Below are 17,460 nucleotides of genomic sequence, written 5' to 3' on the forward strand. Positions count from 1 at the left end.
CCTGGTTTCCTGACATCACGGTCCCACACCATTGTCAACCTATGTAGTAGTCAATAAACGAGAGAATTGCACAAGAAGCGGCCGACAGCCGGGACCAAGCAGCTCGAGCAGTATTTTATGTTTTTGAGGTGTGAGCACTGCAGAGTTTTTTTATGTTTAGCCCAGATATTAATTTTTCTCCTCTGAACAACAACGAAAACATCACTGCAGGTATTAAATGGGTGGGCTGTGGCCCGTCTAGCCCAGGCCAGATATCCAGCCCAGATATTAATTTTTTTCAAGCTGAAAATGGCTAGCCCAGCTATACTTTTTTTAGGAATACCCAGGCAAGGTCAAGTTGTTATTCTCCGCCCCGCTGGGCTGCAAATCTTTCCTAGGAGTGATGCATTAGGCTTAACAAGAAAATGGGCTTTAAGAAATAATAAATGGGATGTAATTATAAAAACTGGGCAGTAACTAAAAAAATGCACCAAACACGTGATTACTTTATAAAATATTATTTTTGGATATTGAAAATTTTAATTTCATTAATTGTTGCGAGCGCAATGTTTCGTTGGAATTTTACGTAATATAAATTTGTATTGAAATTGTATTTAATCTGACTAGAAATTTTGGGATAAAAATATTTCGGATCCCATCAAAATATGGGAAATTTTATTGAATTCTGTTTTGAACGGTTGGTTGAAATGGGCTGTACTTTTAACAAACTGTAAATGGGCTATAGTAAATTCCAATAGAATTCAAAAATGGGCTACACATTCTTACAAATCTCAAATGGGCTATAAGTTCTCTGCCACACACTTTTGGCCTTACTAAGTTGACGTGTCCCCTAAAAAAACAGAGTTGACGCGTATGCAAGGCTTTGTCAACTTATAGTCAACACACGGTTCTAGCAGCAGTGGCCGTTGGATGTCCATCCAACGGATGCCGTGCTTCTTCTTCAATCTCGGATATTCTAGCTTCACCCGCCCAAAAAATGCTTCCTCCCCCTGACATCTGGGGCGCACCGTTTCGGAAGCTGACCTGTGGGCTTACTAAGCTGATCTGCATGCATTCAAAAAAAAGTTGGCGTACCAAGGGCTTTGTCAACTTAGTCAATATAAACGATTCTAGCTGCAGTGACCGTACGATGTCCATCCAACGACCGTTGTGCTTCTTCAACCTCTGGTCTTCTTGCTCCAGCCGCCCAAAGCAGCGCCGGTCGTGCCGCCTGCTCCTGCCTCCCGTGGCCGGCTGTGCTGCCGCGGAGGCCTCACCGCCCCCTACTACTCCCACCGCTGGCCAGGCCATCCCTCCACTCACCCACACCCCCTGTTATTCTGCGGCGACGGCAGCCTCACACCACAGCCGAACCAGTGAACGCTCATACTCCTCTCCGCATGGGCATCCACTGCCGCGTCTTGCCCGGCTCCGCGTCGTCCCCTTCCTAGGCCTCGCCGTCGTCCACCGCCGTGGTGCTCTCGGCGCGGCGTGGTCAATGTGGTCAACGACCGACTTCCATCAAAAGAATACTGTACGTGGAGAGGCTGACAGCTGGGTCCACGGCAGCCGCAAGGAAGTGCCTCCTTATTACGCGGAAAATAATTATTCCTCCACCTGACAGCGGGGACCCACCGGACGGGCCACCAGTATTTTGCGAAAAAAAATCGTTTCCCCCTGACTGCTGGGACCCATCGGACGGGCCACCGTATTTCGCGAAAAAACGTTCCCCCCGCTGTCAGCTCGGACCCACCGGAAGTGCCTCCTTATTACGCACAAAAAAATGAATACTCCCCCGGCTAGTTGGGACCCACCTTGGTGGCAGGCTGACTTGTGGGCCTACTAAGTTGACAGGGACAAAGGGCTTTGTCAACTTAGTCAATATGAACGATTCTAGCTCCAGTGACCGTACGATGTTCATCCAACGGCCGTAGTGCTTCTTCAACCTCTGGTCTTCTTGCTCCAGCCACCCAAAGCAGCGCCGGTCCTGCCGCATGCTCCTGCCTCCCGTGGCCGGCTGTGCTGCCGCAGAGCCCTCACCGCCCCTACTATTCCCACCGCTGGTCAGGCCCTGCGGCGACGGCAGCCTCACACCGCAGCCGAACCAGTGAACCCTCGTACTCCTCTCCGCGCGGGCTTCCACTGCCGCGTCTTCCCCGGCTCCGCGCCGTCCCCTTCCTAGGCCTCGCCGTCGTCCACCGCCGTGGTGCTCTCCACGCGGCGTGGTCAACGTGGTCAAGGAACGACATCCATCGGAAGAGTACTATACGTGGAGAGGCTGACAGCTGGGTCCATGGCCACAGCCCAGTTTTTTTGTGATTTGCCAAGTAAGTCTCTTTGTCAGGCCTGTTGGGCTGCAAATCTTTCAAGACGAGGAGAGCTTTCATTCGGCTGGCCGAGAAAATGGCCCATCAGTAATGAGAAATGGGCTGTACATTTTTAAAACACATCAAACCGACAATTAGTTTCAAATATCTTTTTTTTCATTTCAAGATTTTAAATTACATTAATTTTTATGCGTGGAGAATTTGTTGGATTTTATATTGATATACATTTATTTTTAAAATCAGTTTGAATGTGAGTCGAAATTTCAGGATTAAAAACAGTTCGGACTGCACCGAAATATGCAAAATTTCGTATAATTTTTTAACCGTGGCCACAATATGGGCTGTAATGTAACAAAAAGAATATGGGCTCCAAAAAAACCTTAAGAATTAGCAAATGGGCTGTAAATTATTAGAAATAATGGCAGATGGGTTGTATGTTGTTTTCCACAGATTTGAGGCCTTCCTCAAAAAAGGTTGACGCACAAGCACTGACTGTTGGATGTCCATCCAACGGCCGTCGTGCTTCTTCAATCTCTGCTCTTCCTGCTCCAGCCACTCAAACAAGCGCCGGCGGGACTGCCTGCTCCCTCCTTCCCGTGGCCGGCTGTGCTGCCGCGCAGGCCTCACCGCCCCACCGTACTCCCATCGCTGGCCTAGCCATCCCTCTACTCACCCACACCTGCTGTTATTCTCCGGCGACGGCAGACGAATCAGTAAACCCTCGTACAGTCATACTCCCCTCCGTGTGGGAAACAACTGTCGAGTCTTCCCTGCCTCCGTGTCGTCCCCTTCCTAGGTCTCGCCGTCGTCCACCGCCGTGGTGCTCTCGGCGCGGCGTGGTCAATGTGGTCAACGACCGACTTCCATCGGAAAAGTACTGTGCGTGGAGACGCTAATAGCTGGGTCCACGGCCGCAGCAAGGAAGTGCCTCCTTATTACGCGTAAAATAATTATTCCTCCACCTGACAGCGGGGACCCACCGGACGGGCCACCGTTTCGCGAAAAAAAAGTTTCCCCCCTGACTGCTGGGACCCACCAGCTACACCTTCGCACGCAAGGAAGTGCGTCCGGGCAAAAAAAACAAAACGATTCGCCCCCCTAACTGCTGGGACCCACCAGCTACATCTTCGCACGCAAGGAAGTGCCTGACAGTCGGGACCCACCTGGTCGAAGCGTACGTAGCATTGTCATTCTGGTCGCGAACGTGTACGTACATATATAGTGGTGGATGTAGAGGCGCGCACGTGTCGTAGTAGAGGCGCGCACGTAGCATGTACACGTACGTACAGCGACCAGGGTGCAAGAAAGAAAATACGGCCACGTATGTGTACATACGGGCGGGGTCTTGAACGCCTACTTGCGCATACGTACGGCGAGGGCTCGTTGACATGGCTGGGTCGGAACGGAGAAACAGCGTCGTCGTCGTGTTCATGGGGAGGCAACGGAATGCGTCGTGTTCATGGGGAGGCAACAGAATGCGTTGTGTTCATGGGGAGGCAACGAAATGCGTCGTGTTCATCGGGAGGCAACGGAACGCGTAGGAGCCAACCGGCTGGGTCGGAACGGAATGCGTGGTCGTGTTCATCGGGAGGGCTTGGACAGAACAGGCGATGGAAACGAGGCCTGGCGTACCGCACAACAAAGGAAACGGACCTCCTACGTTCGGAACGGGGTCCTGTTGATCGGGAGGGGTGTGGCGTACCGCAAAACGAAGGAAACGGACCTCCTACGGTCGAAACGGGGGTCCTGTTGATCGGGAGGGGTGTGGCGTACCGCAAAACAGACGAAACGGACCTCATACGGTCGAAACGGGGGTCCTGTTGATCGGGAGGGGTGTGGCGTACCGCAAAACGGACGAAACGGACCTCCTACGGTTGAAACGGGGGTCTTGTTCATCGGGAGGGGTGTGGCGTACCGCAAAACGGGACTCCACGGGATACTGTTTATCTCCACCGTCGACCTCCTCCAGCCTCCACGGGCTCCTGTTCATCCAGCCTCCACCGCGCGCTACTCCACCGGCTACTGTTCAACCACCCCTCCACGGGCACCCCTCCACCGTCTACTGTTCATCCAGCCCTCCACACCACGGGGTCCTGTTCAACCACCCCTCCACGGGCACCCCTCCGCCGTCTACTGTTCATCCAGCCCTCCACCACACCACGGGGTCCTGTTCATCCAGAGGCAACGCCACCGCTCACTGTTCATCCAACCCCCCCCCCCCCCCCGCAACGCTCACTGTTCATCCTAGAGGCAGCATCGATCGGCTTCAGTTAGCAGCAGTAGCGAAGGAATCGCTCGATCGGGTTCAGTTAACAGCCATCGATCGATCGCTCGGGTTCAGTAACGCGTAGCCTGCAGTGCAATCGCTCGAGTTCAGTTAGAGCCCAATGCCTCGCTCGGGTTCAGTTAGAGCCAACGCCTCGCACACACACGCGTACGTGTACGAGAGAAACGCGCATCGCTCGGCCCCCGACCTCCCACCATAACCTGGAACTCCCTGAAATTTTCCTCGCCCTCGCTTCTACCACGGTTTTTTCTGTCATGGACGGCCCAAAGAATGTCATGCAGCTGCGTCTCCGGCCCGCCCAGGACGAAAAGTCCATTTTCTGCCATGATTTTTTGTCATAGAAGTAGGAGCCCACGACATCTATGATGATACCGGGTTTTGTCACAATTATCGTCATAGAAGTGTCATATGTACGACAGAAAAAATTCGTTCGGCCCAAAATGTCACGGATGTGTCTTTTTTTTGTAGTGCAGGCAGGAGTCGGTCGATGTGTGGAGTAATAGTAGTAGATGCAGAATTGTTTTGGTCTACTCGACATGGACGTGATGCCTATATTCATGATCACTGCCTTAGATATCGTCATAACTTTGCGCTTTTCTATCAATTGCTCGGCAGTAATTATTATTTGCTATCTTGAGAGAAGCCACTAGTGAAACCTATGGCCCCGGGTCTATTTTCCATCATATAAGTTTCTGATCTACTATTTTGCAATCTTTTACTTTCCGATCTATAAACCAAAAATACCAAAAATATTTACTTTATCATTTATCTATCTCTATCAGATCTCACTTTTGCTAGTAACCGTGAAGGGATTGGCAACCCCTTTATCGCGTTGGGTGGAAGTTGTTTGATTGTTTGTGCAGGTATTCGGTGATTTGTGCGTTGTCTCCTACTGGATTGATACCTTGGTTCTCAAACTGAGGGATATACTTATCTCTAATTTGCTGCATCACCCTTTCCTCTTCAAGGGAAAAACCAACGCAAACTCAATAAGTAGCACCAGGCAGGAGGCCTACGCCTTTTGATCCAGATGAGATTGCTAGCCTTCTTAAGGCAGACTTGTTTACTTATTTCTGTACTCAGATATTGTTGCTTCCGCTGACTCTTCTGTGTTCGAGTTATGTATTCGAGCCCTCGAGGCCCCTGGCTTGTAATATAAAGCTTCTATGACTTTAATTTTTGTATAGAGTTGTGTTATGATATCTTCCTGTGAGTCTCTGATCTTGATCATGCGCATTTGCTTTGCGTGTATGATTAGGGCACGATTATGTCAGGGCGTCGAAGATTTCTAGGCCCATTTGGCGATTGCAGTTCTCCTATGGGCCATGTTGGAGGAGTCAGCAGATCCGGGGAAGAGATTCAAGTGGCGGGTGTTCTGGTCGCTTCGATACATGCAAGACCAATAGCCAGCGGTGCCTATGGAGGTGGTGATGGGGCTCCCTACTCCGGGCACGCAAGCGATGCCCATTGAGATCATTAACAACGAGAAGGATCCCCCAAGGAAGAAGAAGGTGAAGGGAGCGGTGGCGCTTCCACGCCGCTCCCCTCGCCTTCCCTGCCGCTCTGCAAGACTCGAAGCCCTCTCCCTGGCACAGTAGGGGTCTCTCCAGCCGGCAATCATTTCTAGTTGTCGGCCGGAGTAGGCTCTGACGATGACAGAGAGGGATTGTCGTCTTCTAGTGCATGTATGGAAGTTGGTATTTTCAAGTATTTGGTTTCTACTTCACAAATTAGTGGAGATGAAGCTAGTTTGGGACATAGGCACAATAATAGACTTAGTAGAGGCCTTTAGCGAAATGTTTAACTGAGGGTGGCAATGAAGAGTGAGGGAATATGAGCAAAATTGTTATATGATGAGATTCCCCAACAAAGCCAAGCTTGTGAAGCTTGCTAAATTCAATGACTTTAGTTTGCTGGATACTGGGGTAGTAATTAAAGTGACTGGACTTTGGATCATAAAGCTGTGGGAAAGTTACATGCTGCTTGGGTAAGATTTGGGCGGGTATACCTGATTGCAGTTGTAGGCCCTGTTCTGAGAATATATATGGATATTATCAATCAGGAAAAGATAACAGCTAAATGTGGGAAAAATCCCTCCACATGTGGAGATCACTTCACATGACTTGCTGATGTTCAAGATTGAGTCTGAGCTAGACTCGGTTGTTGAGATGGGATGGTATAACGAAGGCAAAAGGAAAGAAATTGCTAATACTGATTTAGAAGATAGAACCAATGTTGATGAGGTCAGAAAGAGAGCTAGAAAGGAAGACAATAATAGGAACAATGTGTCTTTAGGGACCCTATCTCTAGTCCATATAAAGGAGACCAATAAAAGAAATGAAGTGTTGAAATGCTCCATTGAGAACTCTATGGGGGCTATGATCAAGGAAATGGCAGCTGATAGGGGTAAAATGCAAAAAAAAAAGGATATCATGTTTAAGAAAAATCAAACTTTGGAAGAAGAGAAAATGAGATAGAATGCTCTGTGGGCTAAAGAAGAGAAGAAAATAGCTAAATTAGAAGCTGACAAGAAGAGGCTTGAAACTGAATTTGCTCAGGAATAAGCAGTTGTGCACCAGTTGATTCAGGAGGTTGCTAATAGAGACCAATATGAGTTGGAGTTGGCTAACATGAAGTTTTAGGAAATGGAAAGAGATGAAGATGGAAAGAAGATTAGTTCTAAGTCTGGGAAATACATTGAACCCACTAATTATAATGCCAGCCAGGAATCGGTGGAGAACTTTGGTGGGAAGATATGGCTGCTATCCATGGTGAGAGAGGAGATGAAGAGACTGAGGAAGACAAAGATGAGGAGCTTAGAAGGAGCTTGAGGTATAACAGAAAAGAAGATCAGAAAGTGGAAGATTTGGCTAAGATTAGAGACGAGGAAAGAGGCAATTATGGTAAGAATACTGGTCCTTCTGCTTCCAATCCTTCCTTGCTACATATGACTTCTTTGTTTGGTATTGATCTGGGATGTTCTATTGAGATGGTTCATAGAAATACTGAAGTCATTCAGGAACTGGAGATAGCTAGGAAAGAGTTTTACTTGCATAATATAGCTAATCGGGCAAGAAAATATGATGAAGTTCCTGGTACACCAGTGCATATTGACACTGGAGGTGCCTCTATTGAAGAGTTATGCTTTGATATGGAACATTCTGTTGCTAAATTAGTACAAGATCAATTTGAAAATTTGAGAGGAATTTTCTTAGGAAGTAAAATAAACAGAGAATGCTCACCAGTTCTTAATGGTGTGAAGCACTCTGTTGTTGTTGGGGTCTTAAAAAAAGAGGAAGAAGGAAAAGATCCTCCTAGACTCTTTAGTACTCTTTGTTTTTTGATTTACATTGATAATAGAGACATAATGAAAGGTCTTTTTTTAGAATCTAGGGATTTGGGAAAAGACCCCCAAAAGAGATATGTTAGGGAGATGATTATTGAAAATAAATTAGACTTTGTGGGGATTTTGTAAACTATCAAGCAACATTTTACTAAATATGAGTTACACAACTTTTGAAGTGGGAGAAACTTTGATTGGCACTAGAACCCACCCAGAGGCCTATCTGGGGGGTATTGGTGTGCATTAATAAAGACTATTTTGATGTATTGCACATTGAACATGGGTCTACTTCCTCAGGGTTTAGGTTTTTGATTAAAAAAAAGCTAAATTTCATTGGAATTTGGCAGCTGTATATGGAGATGCTCAAACTGAAAGAAAGGTTGGCTTCCTAGCTAAGTTGGCTAGGTTATATCATCATAACCCTATTCCTTGTTTGGTAGGGGGAGATTTCAATATAATTAGAAAAGAAACTAAGAAAAATAAACCTATCACGGCACCTAGTCAATTTGATATGCCCTGATTAGGAGAAGATGTTAGGAAACAAATTAATTGCAATTAGTATGGAATCACGCATGCAAACTACTCCCTCCGTTCCTAAATATAAGTCTTTGTAGACATTTCACTATGGACCACATACGGATGTATGTAGATGCATTTTAGAGTATAGGTTCACTCATTTTACTCCGTATGTGGTCCATAATGAAATTTCTCCAAAGACTTATATTTAGGAGCGGAGGGAGTAACTAACAGGCGCACTTTTTAAGGAAACAGTACAACACACCATGGCACCACGCGTGAGGCTGTACTGGCGAATCCGACGGTCATCATGCTTCTCATCCTATGGTGAATGACTAGTCTGATTAAACGCAGTGTCTTTTTTTATAAGGAAAGTCTTTATTTATAAGGAAAGTCTTATTTTCTTATAGCGGTGGAATCGGAGACGTATAAGAAAGGGAAGTGGCTATAGCGGAAGAAAGATGACACATGAACCTGGCTCCTGAGCTCAAATATGTCAATAAAATTCAAACAAGACTTAAAGTTGTGCAACAAACATGTTGGACTGTTCTAGTTATGTGCAACATTTCGTGAAAAATAAACAAAATTGATATATTTTAAAAGTTTTTTGAGCATTTTTTTCAAAGCACCACGAGTATTATTTCTTCATGAAGTTTTGCCTGCAGGTTGAACACTCGAAAAAGTTTGTTTGCAGAAGTTTTTTTTGTTTGCTATTTTATCTGTATTTACTATTCACCGGGATGCCATGAGCAGGATGAACATCCAAAAAAGCCTATCGATATTTGTTACTCCTGTATTCATGCATTTTGGTGTTCCGTGCACCGTGCAACGGCACAGGCATCTTACTATTTCGTAATAAAGCCCTATGCTTTATTCAAAAGAGCAAACCCTATGCTTTAGAAAGGAAAACAGTTTGAACACCACAACGGTTAGAGTCACTTATGCCGAATAATCCAAAGTTCCAGGACATCAGCACCCACTCGACAAACAACTGCGGACATTCTACTCGCCAGTGATTCAACATCTGCGCTGATAAGATTTGAGATACAGCGCGATGAAATTACGAGACGAGACAGACTCTGCGGTTGAAAATTTGTATACAGCCGAAACTGCAGCAACATCTACAGTGGTGCGCAAAGCTTGACTGCCGGTGTGTCTAACTGAAAGAAACAAGGGCATGAACCTCTACACACGAGGTGATGAAGGACGTCTCCAGAGGGGATTGCAGTGGTTGAAGCTTCTTCAGTTTCGTTGGACTTGAATTTCTACTATGAAAATGAACCATGGATATCTGCATCTCAGACTTTCTTATGGGCGGAAATCAGATTGTGAAACGACAATCACAACTCTGACTCAAGGACAACTAGTAATGTAAACGTACCTAGTACTAGTTTACTGTAACTGAAACAATCAGGGAACTCTGTGAACCATCCCCACTTGCTTGCATCTGCTACAATACCACAGCATTTTCTAGGGAAGCAGTTTACCCACAACAATTGAACTACATCTTTTCTAGACAATTGTGTGGTACATGAGGCCTCTCATTCAAAGCTTCCTATACACTCACTTCCCTCTAGGAACGTAAGTAAAACACACTGACCTTGTACAGCTAGTAATCAGCAAATTCCTGGAGGAGTCTGACTGACTACAAATTACACTTGCCCAGATTCTTCATAGCAAAGGGTGCATTCCAAAGCTTGCCACCACATTGTGTGACCAGACAGTCTGCAACTTACTCACTTCATTTACTGCTACTCAATGTAAAATATTAGGAGACCATGACAGTTCTAATGCAAATGATACAGAGGAGCTAATTGCAGTCCCCTCCACATTTTCTCATCCGGGCTTGGGACCGGCAAAGGCAGTGTTAAACTACTCCTACTTACACAAGAAACAACACACACTACAAACAATTTTAGTCAGCTAAGCATACAAGCCACGCAATCAACCAAAGGCAGCATTGGTACGACACACGATTGGCAATAAGTATTCACGCAACGTTTTCACAACATCATAAGACTGACATGGGGCGCAAACAAAGAATGCCATAAATTCCAGAACCTGAATGGGAGTAACTAATTTATCTAGTGGGATGAGCGAGATTCAAATCTTTGCACTGAGAAAGCTTTCGTAGTTTATACAGGGTCAGAGGACCGTAAGATGTGTGAACAGATACTTTCGTGTCTTAATCTATATAGGATTTATTATGTAGTATGAAACAGAATGGGTTTGTCTAAGCAATCGACAGGAATCATCAAATTAGTACTTCTGCTAGTTGCCAACTAAATTAAAACTAGGAAGTTTCCAAAAACTACGAATATGTAATTAAAGAGAATATGTGGTTCAAGATTCAGAATCCAGATCAAATTAGCAGTTCGCCAGAAAAAAAATGTCAATTAGCCATTAGAGGACTGTCAGATGTGTGAGCGCTGTGAAATTATAGATTTACGTAATTGAAGATTCCATAATCCATATCAAATTAGCAGTTCGGCCGAAAAGAAGGTCAAATTAGCCATTAGAGGACTGTCAGATGTGTAAACACTATGAAATTATATATTTAATAAGAATATGTAATGGAAGATTCCATAATCCAGATCAAATTAGCAGTTTGCTGTAAAGAGATCAAATCAGCCATTGGAAGACCGTAGAGATGTGTGAGCGCTTTGTATCTTTAAATCCAGGATGAATGAAGTACGAAAACAAACTGCCGTATGTTGAAAGTAAACAGGAGAAGCACCAATGAGAATAAGATCACTTCTGAAAATCAACTCCATACCAACAAACCAGAATCATATTCAGTGGACATGAGTGGAGTGTTCAGGGCAAAATATTTGTTCAAGCCTCCAGTTCAGAACCTTCAACTCTCCATTGTTTTATAGTATATATATATATAGGCAATAGCAACAACTCCTAACATCATTCTGCATATCAAGTCATCAATATTACCAAACTACAGGAGGCCACTACTGTTAAACCAACACAAATGCGAGGGTGGGATCTTTCAGTTAAAAATTATGTGCACACTAAATTTTGATTTGTGTCATAAGATGAACCTAAATAACGTATATAAACAAACCACGTGCAATCATGAACAAGAGTATGTAGAATAGTATGGTAACCAGGTAATTAATAGCCAAATCAAACTTTGATAATCTGCTATACAAACCGAGTACGAACTGATATTTCCATTCTGGACCCTGGTTTGAGACTTCTAGCATTTTCTTGATTCGAGCAAAAGATGAGATCATTCCATCCAAACCACATGCAAGTTGAAGAAGATACCGTAACCAGTAAGGTGGCACAACAGAAACCAAGTAAGATGATTCAGGACAGTTGAAAGAAACAGACGTGCACACTACCAGCTCCAAGCTGCACCAAAGATATGAGGCCACTGAATGCGAGTTCAAACTGAAAACTACCACAAAAACCATCATGCTTCAGGATCACTAATCAGAAGTCAAAACCATCAAGGGGGTCCATTTGCTTCACCAAGGCCCTGCACTAATTGATTATCCAACTATACAATTTTGCAATAAAACCTCCAACAATGCAAATCAATGAACGGCCCAAATATAATCAGCATACTTGAAGTTTCTTCAAGGAAAGTCAGACCATAATAAAATCTGGGAAATCAGTTGAAACAAGCATGGAATCCAGGTGTAAGCTTTTGTGGTTGAAGAAGACCCATCCAGAACAAAGCTCCCAAACAGCCATCAGACAAAGATAAATCGAAGAACTCAAGGTATAACCACTCAAATCTGACATCACCAAGCACAGATGAGGAATCCAGTAAACCAATGTGACCAAACATGGGAAACTGACCTGCCTCGAGTCCCCTTCACCATACGTTCACACACCACATGGAACATCATTTCCAGACCAGATCAAGATTCAGTCCTGCAAGCCAAATTGTAGAGGAGGCGATAACAAACGAAACAAACAGACCATCTACGAGACACTGACCTGACTCCATGTACAGAACAAAGGTTTGGGTCCAAACTCCTGACTATTATATCTTACCAACCCACAGACGCAGAAGACCAAGAGAACACAGGGATCAAGAGTACAGATAACAACCATGGAGAACTAGTCATTGCCCACATGGCCTGGGCTAAAGAAAAATCTGCAACCATAGGAAGGTCAGGGGCACAAACCTAAGAGATGGCCAAGTAACTAAATGAAATAAAGAAAATGGGAAGGTAAGAGTCTTTTTCGGCTGTATGATGTGCCATTAGTTGAAAGCTCTGGATTATCCTCATATTCGAGCTGCATATGAATCTGTATTTAAAATGTCTAGTAAGATAATTTATAGGTTATGTAAGTTACAATGAATTGAAACGATACTAGTAGATTTAGAAGATCAATAGACAGATTCATCATCAGGCTGGACAGGAGTTCGTCAACTACAACCTGCCGCGAGCAAGAGACCTTTTCTATAAAAAAAATTGTTAGGGGAAATGCTGCTTATAAATAGCTAAAGCATGGACGAAACGATGAGTGGGAACAAGTAAAGCCTGTCTAAGGAGGTATGGATGATGGAGGACAACAACGCCGGTTCCAAACTGCAGTTATATCCTTTCCAAGTCAGTATCTGTAAGTGCTGATAATTACTAAGGCAAAGAAAACCTAATGTCTAGAGAGTTCAATTATAGAGTAAAAAAGGTTGAAAAAGTTTTAGCCACAGAAGGAACCGCCATGCCGAGGCAAAATAAGACTGCCTTCTAAGCCATATTATTCCAATTTCTGGAGAGCCACCGGCATATCCAAATATATCCTGCCATAGGCCCAGACTTCCTAAATATATCCTGCAACTGATACGCGCAGAAGACGAGCACAGGGATCAAGATTACAAACAACAAATCAAAATCCACAGAGAGCGAGATCGCAAACCAAACGATTTTAACAGATTCCGACTCACTATCAGCATGGTTTGGGCTTAATCTGCAACCAAAGGGAGGGCAGAAGGAAAAACCTAAATCAAAGACATGAACAAGTAGCTACGTGAAACGAAAATAAGAGGCGAGTTAAAACTGGAGCAGTCTTTTTCATTATAGGATGTTCCAATAGTTTGAATCTTCATGGTTGAACCTTGGAAGATAAATCTGAATTCAAAATATTGTCTGGTAAGATAATTTTAAAGGCTGTCTAAGTTCTGATGAATTGAGAAAATAGTAGATTTAGAAGAACTGCAAACAGATTCAAGTCGGCATCAGGTTGGACGAGTTCATCAACTACAACCTGCAACGAGGAAGATACCTTTCTATAAGTTATAAGAGGAAAACTAGGCTCAGCTAAAGCATGCATCAAATGTTGAGGTAAAGGGTAAGTAAGCCTGTCTCGGCCGGAAAGTCAGGTAGACAACACTGGTTCCAATTATTTCGCTCCCAAGTCAGCATCTGCAAGAGCTGAGAATTACCAACCAAGGCAAAGAAACTAACATTTCGAAAGTTCAATTATCAAGGGAGGATAAAAGGTCGGATATGTTGGGCCACAGAAAGAACCGCCATGCCGAAAAAATAGGACCACCCGCTAAGCCATATAATTCCAATTTCTGGAGAACCAGCAAAAATTCTATATCAGAATTGTCGGGCAACTAATTGGGCTATGGAGAAGAAATTAAACAGAGAGAGTAATGATCATCCAAGCGCAGGTCAGCAAGAAGATAGTTCGCTCCCGCTGAGCCATATAATCCCATTTTCTGGACAACCAGCAACAGATCTAAATCAGAATTGTCAGAGACTAAAATTGAATTGAGAAGGAATTAAATAGAGGGGTTCATAATCATCCAAATGAAGATCAGCAAGAAGATAGGTTGCTCCTGCTAAACCTTACTAAGCCCAATTTCTGAAAAACCACAAACGAATACAGATCAGAACTGCCAGGACTAAATTGTACTGTGCAGACCAAATAAATTGAATGGGGACGGAATTCATTATCCAAACGCTAATCACAAGTTCCAGGTTCCAAAGCTTCATTATCCAATCAATCAAAATGATTATCAGAAACTAAACCTCCACCAATTAACCCCAATTTCTGGAAAACCACAAACGAATACAGATCAGAACTACCAAGGGCTAAATTTTATTGTGCAAACCAAATAAATTGAATTGGGACGGAATATATATTATCGAAACGCAGATCACAGGTTCCAGGTTGGTAAGAGATACAAAGCTTCATATCCAATCAATCAAAATGACGAACAGATACCAACTCTCCACCCTATGATTCATCTGTGCAGAACTACTACACTCCTGCATCTGCTGCAAGCAAAGGAGCACAAACACACACCAAAAGCGCGATCAGCTGCTACAATAAGAATCCACCAGGACTTCTCTAATCCACCTCATATTAGCTGATGATGAAGAAACACGTGATGAGAACCAGAAGATCACACGGGCGATAGCCATTCAAACCTGACCTGCTCAGAGCCCCTTCAACATACAACACCACAGGGCTCTCCACATTCCAGATCGAGGAACACAACTAAACCAAACAAACCGTTAATAGAACACTGACCTGACTCACTGTACAGAGATTTGCCCATAAGCCCAAACTTCCTAAATATGTCATGCAGTCGACAGGATAAGAGTACAGATAACAAATTGAACCGCATAGAGATAGATTGCAAACCAACCGATTTTAACAGATTTCGACTCACTACCAAGTACCAACACGCTCTGGGCTAAAATAAATCTGCAATCACAGGGGGGCAGAAGCAAAAAAGCTTAAATCAAAGGCATGAACAAGTAGCTACGTGATACAAAGATAAGAGGCAAGAGTTAAAAATGGAGGAGTCTCTTTTTTGTTTGTAGGATTTGCCAAGTTTGAAGCTCCACTCTTGCACCTTCGCAGATAAATCTGAATTTAAAATATTGCCTAGTGAGTGAGAAGATCTTAAAGGTTATCTAAGTAATGATGAATTGATTAGATTTAGAAAGAACTGTAATCAGATTCAACTCAGCATCAGGTTGGACTTTGCATTCGTCAAACCTGCAACGAGCAAGATACGTTATTAGGGAAAACTGGGCTCAACTAAAGCATGCTTCAAACGAGGAGGAGCTAAAAGTTATAAGGAAGTCTGAGCTGGGAAGGTCAAGTAGACAGCACCAATTCCAATTATATCCCTTCCAAGATGGTGTCTGCAAGAGCTGAGAATGACAAACTAAGGCAGAGAAACTTTTCTAATTATATTATTGATGACTAAGAAAATGTTGAGCCACAGAAGAACCGCCGTGCCGAGGGAAAATTGGACCACCCACTAAGCCGTATAATTCCAATATCTGGAGTACCAGCAACAAATCGAAAATCCAAATCAGAATTGTGCCAACACTAACTGAACTGTGGAGAAAAGGAAATAAACAGAGAGTAATGATTATCCAAACACAGGTCATGAAGAATGACAAGTCGCTCCCGCTAAGCCGTATAATCCCCAATTTCTGGACAAGCATCAAACAACAAATCTAAATCAGGACCGACTAAAACTGAACCGTGTAGATGAAGAATTGAAAAGAAGGGGTAATCATCCTCCAAACGCAGATCAGCAAGATGGGTCGCTCCCCCTATGCCTTGTAATCCAATTTCTGAAGAAGAACCAACAAATCGAAATCAGAATTTCCGTTGACTAGTGTGCGAACCAAGAAACTGAAGTGGGGGGGATTTATTTATATTATCCAAACTCAGATCACCGGTTCCAGGTTGGTAAGAGGTCCAAAGCATCATCATCACCCGAGAAGATCTGACCATATCAGAATAACCGCTGAACCGTAACCAAAAAATCAAAACAACCATGAACAGAAATCAAACCTCCGCCCCTTCATCTATGTAACTGTCCAGAACGAGCGCTCGCCCTCTTGGTTCTGCATCTAGGACAGAGAGCACATATACCAAAAGCAAGATCAGCCGGCACAACAAGAATCCACGAGGGCCTCGAATCCACCTCGTATTAACTGATGACAGCACCGTTCAATTCAATCAATTCAAATCTGAAATCACCGACGGGCGCTCGATCGGGGGAACGTAGAACCGGAAGGCCGCACGGGCGACCGCCGCTCAATTCAATTCAATTCAAATCTGAAACCACCGACGAGACGAACGCAGGCAGGTGACGGAACCAAGGAACCGATCTGGCCGATCGAGCACGAGAAACTGACCTCGCTTCGGCCAAAATCAGACGCAGGACAACTCGATTGAATCCCCGATTGATCGCTCCCCCGAAGTCGCGCGCGCGGAGGCGGACGAGACGGGCCGATCGAACCCCCTGCGAGCACAGAAAGCAGAGCTGCAGAGGCGACGGCGAACAAAATCAATCAATCGCGATTCGAAACGAATCGAGATTTGATGCACAAGGGAGGGGATGGAAACGGTCGCCGAGACGCGAGGGCCGGGGAGGCTCGGGCGGAGGCGCGGCCGGAACGAAAGCTCCAAAGAAGGAAAGGAGAGGAGAGGAGGCCAGAGCGCGGGGTGGAGGGGCGCCTTTTGTAGGTGGCGCAGAGGCGGTGGGGGAGGCGGGCTGGCGCCAACCGGTTCCTTACCGGACACGGCTTCGCGCGCTGGCGTGGCCGCTTGCGGGTTAGGCAAGGCATAGTTCTGCTTTCTGGTCACGGGTGGGCGGCGGAAATCAAACGGGAGTGGAGCTGGATCCGGACCGGGTTTCGTTTTGGTTCGGGTGGGCGGGCGGCTGGCGGGCAGGTCGGCAAAGCCACGCGACGCGGAGATAAACGCGGGCCGCACCCACGGAACGGGAAATTTCTAGGGGGCTCGCTGCTCGGGGGTTGCGACGGGCCCATGTGACGGGAGATGCCGTGTGTGGCTGCCGTTGATTGCTGGCCGTGTCCGTGAGCGCGAGCCACGACAAACGCGTGGACGAGAACGTGGAACAGGCGGTGCGCTCGGGGAGGACCGTTGCCCTGGTCCTAAACGTGATCCGCCGAATCAACTGCCGTGTTTACGCGACCAATGTGCTCACTTGTTTTGTTTTCATTTTTGGATTTGGATGGAAAAGCTAGTTT

At 45.1% G+C, this 17,460-nt stretch overlaps 1 long non-coding RNA gene across 1 annotated transcript; it reads right to left on the bottom strand.

Moving 5' to 3' along the window:
* Positions 1-14,517: 14,517 nt before the first annotated feature.
* On the bottom strand, positions 14,518-16,890 carry LOC123182467 (uncharacterized). The gene is made up of 2 exons (XR_006492173.1): positions 16,138-16,890; positions 14,518-16,032 (listed from the first exon to the last, which is right to left on the bottom strand). It is a non-coding gene; the product is annotated as an uncharacterized lncRNA (long non-coding RNA).
* Between the last annotated feature and the right edge of the window lie 570 nt (positions 16,891-17,460).

Source organism: Triticum aestivum, chromosome 1D, assembly GCF_018294505.1.
Source record: "Triticum aestivum cultivar Chinese Spring chromosome 1D, IWGSC CS RefSeq v2.1, whole genome shotgun sequence".
Lineage (NCBI taxonomy): Eukaryota > Viridiplantae > Streptophyta > Magnoliopsida > Poales > Poaceae > Triticum > Triticum aestivum.